The 4,887-nt window shown below is 64.2% G+C and overlaps 1 pseudogene; it reads right to left on the reverse strand.

Moving 5' to 3' along the window:
- Nucleotides 1-458: 458 nt before the first annotated feature.
- LOC103077582 (collagen alpha-1(II) chain-like) lies at nt 459-1,724 on the reverse strand (annotated as a pseudogene).
- Between the last annotated feature and the right edge of the window lie 3,163 nt (nt 1,725-4,887).

The following is a 4,887-nucleotide window of genomic DNA, read 5'->3' on the forward strand; positions in this document are numbered from 1 at the left end:
AGGGGGCCTCCCACCTTGTCATCTTGAGGGTTCTGGGGCTCCAGAGAGCAGCAGTAGTGTATTGGCTCCTTCAGGAAGGCAAAGGAACAGAGATGCTGGGTGTTCCAGCTCCCCCGCGGGGCCAGCCGAGAATGTTCTGTGGGAAAGAGGATGGCCGTGAGGGCTGGGTGCGGGTCAGTTAGCCCGGGGGGCCTGGCCCAGACCTCCGCTCACCAGGGAGGCCGGACAGCGTCCCGCCTGTCCTCGCCGTCACGCCGGACCGTGTCATGTCCCTCTGCCCACATCCTGGCGCCCGGCCTCCGTGGCTGGCAGGCACATCCACACCCACTGGAGACATGGCTGTGGGCAGACAGAGAAGGCGCTGGCTGAGTGGGCAGCGGTGGCCGAGGGGGTGGGAGGGCAGCGGGCTGGACACTCACCCTCGTCTCCGGTCTGAGCGCGGACCGATCCCTGCTCCGTCACCGCCCGCAGAGGCCCGCCCTGGCCACGGGCTCGGAGGCCAGTGACCCCCGGCTCGCCGCCAGGCTCCAGCTCCTTGCCCCTGCCTGCGCCCCGACCTCCCGCCCCCCAGAACTCTCATTCACGCCGCCCCGCCTCCCTCGCCTAGTCTGGTCTCGCCGGTGCCCTTGACTCCCCTGGGTGCTGTCCTGTCTGCCATGCCAGTCCCAGGAGCGGGCGGTAAGGGCCAAGTGTCACCAGTGTCACCAAGTTCACTGGGGGCCCTCCTGCGCCAGCCCCCGGGCCGCAGTGCTGCATGGGGATGGTGGCCCGCTGGGCCCACGGCAGCCTCCTTGCTGCAGAAATCTCCCTGGGGCCCTGTCCCTGTGGCCACCGCTCCCCCCAGGTGACGTCCTGCGGCGGTTCCCCGCACACCGCGCCTGCCTTCTAGCCCGTTCTCCGGCCCTCGAGGCTCCGGCTCAGGCCTCGGAAGGCCTGGGCCAGAGCCACCCCTGTACCTGCTACTAAGTGAACTGCAGTGGGTGAAGCGGCAGCTGGCGGCCCACTGACCTGAGTCCCCCGCCTCGTCCTGTCTGCCCCGGGGCCTCGACGGCCCCCCTGTGCTGGATCGTCTCCCTCGCTGGCAGCCCTGCCCCACCTGCCGCCCGACTCTCTGGAAATGCCCTTTCCTCCTGGGACAGCCGCGGCTCCCAGCCCGCCCTGCCTCAGCTCCCCCTGAGACGGTGTCACCCGTGCTGCCTGCCTGCCTGCCGTCACCCTGCCGCTCTGCCGGGATGTCGGCCTCTCCACCTCGCTGGCCCTGGCTCCCCAGACCTCCTTATGCAGGAGGGCCAGCGGAGCAAGGCCCAGGGAGGGGAAGGGGACTCACCTGGCCCGGCAGAGCGCTGTCTTCACCTGCCCACGGCTGCCAGCTACCCCTCCACCGCCCAGGCCCTGGGACAAGCCTCTTTCCAGCTCCCCCATCCACCAGCTGCCACGACCTGAAACCAGAATTGACCGGGATGAATGCCTGGCTCCCCCCTCTTACTTCCGCACCGCCAGCTTGGGCCTGTCACTCCCCACACCGATGTCGTCCTGCCTGCGGGGCACCTGGGAGCCCACCCCGCATCCCCGCTGGTTATAATAAAATTGACAATGAGTAGTGACCTTACCAAATTATAATATAGCTGTATTAGGAAGATGGTGATGGTGGATGGTTGAGGAGTATGGTATGTGTGGTGTGGGGAGAGGAGTAGAGATAAAGGCAAAAAATGCTTACCTTCCATAATGGGGGTCATTAGATTTTGCCTAAACCTGAAAAATCAAGAAGTAACATTATAAACATATATGTAGAAAAATGTAATTACCAGAAGAATCAGCTAAAAGAATTGAAAGCGTAATTCCTGAGGAAGGAGAAAGATTGGGCAGGCGGGCTGGGTACTACTGTTTTGTCTTAATCATTCTCATAAAACTCAGTGGCTCTTTAAACTATGTATGTGTATAATTTCTTTTTTTGTTTGTTTGTTTTTTTCCCCCCCATCCCTCCCACCACCCCCCTCCCACACCCTGCTCCTCGGGCCCTAGCCCGGGCTTTTTCTAACTGGGGCAGCCCCGCCCAGAATTCCCGCCCCTGCTCTGCCAGCCAATCAGAGCAGGGACCGTGCTTGGGGCCACCGCAAGGCCCACCTCCGCCCGGCTCGGTCCAGCGCACATTCCTCTCCTGTCCTGGAATCCTCCAAAGAGGGCCCTCTCCACACCCCTCCTTTGGCATCCTGTAGACAGGGTCTGGCATTGTCCCCAAATGTCCCTCCCCCACTCCGAGGTCGGAACAGTCATGTCCCCTCAGGGCGGACCTTGCAGGCTGCTCCCCACCCAGCCCCCACTGGGCACATACTCTGCCCCTGGACGGAGGTCTTGGCTGGAGCCGCCAGGCGCTCCAGTGGGACTCGGAGTCGCCTTCTGCCACCACCGCGGCTGAGACCACGCCGTGAGCCCGGAGTCCACGGAGCGGTCGTGAGGGGTGTGGGGGGTTGGGGCTCAGGTCAGGCCGAGGGAAGGGACCGTGGTCTCGCGGGCCAGGCAGGCGCTGATTCCCTGCTCGAGTGTCGTCTAGTTGACGGTGCCTGTCGCGAGCACAGTGGCTTCCACGCGCGGGCTCCCCACTGTGGCCGGGCGCCCCATCCCCTCACCGCCACGATCCATTGTGAGGACGCGGCACGCCCGCTGTGCTCCACGGCTCGCGGGCGCGCCCTGGTGATGAGCCCGGCAACCTCCCAGCCCTGCCGTGGCCACCCTGTGCCCCGCTGCCCAGGACACCGCCTGCGCATTCAGAATTGGGACAGAGACCAGAGAGCCTCGAGTCTCCCCCAGCCACCCTGGGCCACCCTGTCCCTGGGGCAACCACGTTGGCCTCATAGGGGGTGTTGGGGCCTGGCCGTCCATAGGGATCGGCCACTAAGTCTAGGGTGCTGGTGCCATGGGTGGGGGGAGGAGACGTGCCTAAGCAAGGGACCCAGAGCTCTCCAGCTCTGACCGCACCTCAGACAGGGCCTTGGGAAGAGCCTGCTCCTGTGGACCCCTGCCACACCCGACACCCAGCCTTTGCCATGGGTGGACCCCCAAATTTACGGTGGGAAAACTCCAGCATTTGCCATGGATGAACCCCTAGATTTACATGGGAAAACTCCAGACTTTATGGGTGGACCCCCAGATTTTCGTGGGAATATCCCAGCCTTTGTCATGGGTGGCCCCCCAGATTTACGGTGGGAAAACTCCAGGCTTTGTCATGGGTGGACCCCCAGATTTATGGTGGGAAAACTCCAGGTTTTGTCATGCGTGAACCCCCAGATTTACGGTGGGAAAACTCCAGCCGTTGCCACGGGTGACCACCCCAGGTTTACATGGGAAAACCCCAGACTTTGCCATGGGTAGGCTCCCAAGCTAGGATGGGGCAGACCCCCAGACTTGGCCATAAGCAGACCCCGGCCACGGCTGCCACGGCCGGTGATGGGTGAGCCTGCACTGCCGCCTCGCGGCCGCCTCTGTCGCCACTCCGGCAACCACTCGGCACCGTTCGGGGGGTGTGACAGGCCTGCGGGGTCGGCCCATGACAGCGAAGACCCCAGAAATCCTCCTGCGCTCGGCAAGGCAGCGCCCAGCACCGTGGTCGGCCAGAGGCCCCGTAGGAAGGCTCTCCCTCTGAAGGCGACTCCACGTCGCCCCAGGCCCAGGGACCCCTCACTGCCCTGCGCAGTCCCTCCCCTCTCCCAACTACAACGGTGCAGCCGGGGCGACTCAGATGGGGTGAACCGGGGTGGCTCGGACGAGTGTCCCGTCTGCCTGATGACCCTCGTGGACCATTGCGGTATCTAGCCCGGGCGGACCCGGGACGCCGCGTGGGTGGACCCCGGCCGCGACCACGTCGGCAGTGATGTGCGAGCCTGCACTGCCGCCTCGCGGCTGCTTCTGTCTCCACACACACAACGATTTGGCCCTATTTGGGGGTGCGACCAGCTCAGGGGGTTGGCCCCTGATGCAGGGGGTAGGACCCCAGGATCCTCTGTGCCAGGCAGGCGGTGCTCAGGGCCCCGTGCCACCGGTGGTCTGGTGCAGTTGGGGTCCCTCTGGAGATTGGGCCTTGCCTCACCCAGGCTACCCATCAGGTCCTCGTCACCCCCGGACACAGGACCCCTTATTCCCCTATCCCCACTTGTCCCCCAGCGTTGGTGCTATGGGGCCATGACCATACTGTGCGGTGGGGTCCACTCCCAGCAGCGCATGAGCTCCAGAGCAGACGCAGGGTGTTCTCGTCGGTCGGGAAACGCACCTCCATGGGCTCATGAGGGTCCCAGAGCATGGCATGGAGAACTGACCGGCTTGCCCCATCCGGATCCCCACCCGCTAGTGACCCCAGGAAACTACGGTGACTGCCTCACTCCACACTGGTGGCGGTGCTCATGGCGGTGCTTGGGTGACCAGCGGACCTGCCGCGCCCGAGCCAGAGGCAGCGGCACGCCCAGACTTTTAGCATCTCAAACAGCTGAACTGCATGGAGATGTTAATGACTGGCTGTTAGGGTCGGAGTCTCCCCTTGGAGGCAGATGCAGCTCAACAAAAGGCCCAGAGTTTGTGGGACCCTCTGGTGGGGTCGGCACGCTGGGCTGGATACACAGAGTCCCAGGTTTTGGTTGCGGGACACCATCCACGTGCCTGGTGGACGTGACATAGGTCCCACACCACAGGACCTCAGGGGGAGACCCGTGACGGAAGCTGCAATGTGGCCCCACCTGGCACCTGTGGTGGCTCAGACGAGCGCCCCATCACCCAGATGACCCTCGTGGGCCACTGTGGTAACCGGTTTGCGTGGACCTGGGACACCACGCAGGTGGAACCTGGATGCCGCGCGGGCAGACTCGGGAAGCCACGCGGGCGAACCCCGGCCGGTGACGT

Source organism: Lipotes vexillifer, unplaced genomic scaffold (genome assembly GCF_000442215.2).
Source record: "Lipotes vexillifer unplaced genomic scaffold, Lipotes_vexillifer_v1.1 scaffold1094, whole genome shotgun sequence".
In the NCBI taxonomy this organism is placed as follows: domain Eukaryota; kingdom Metazoa; phylum Chordata; class Mammalia; order Artiodactyla; family Lipotidae; genus Lipotes; species Lipotes vexillifer.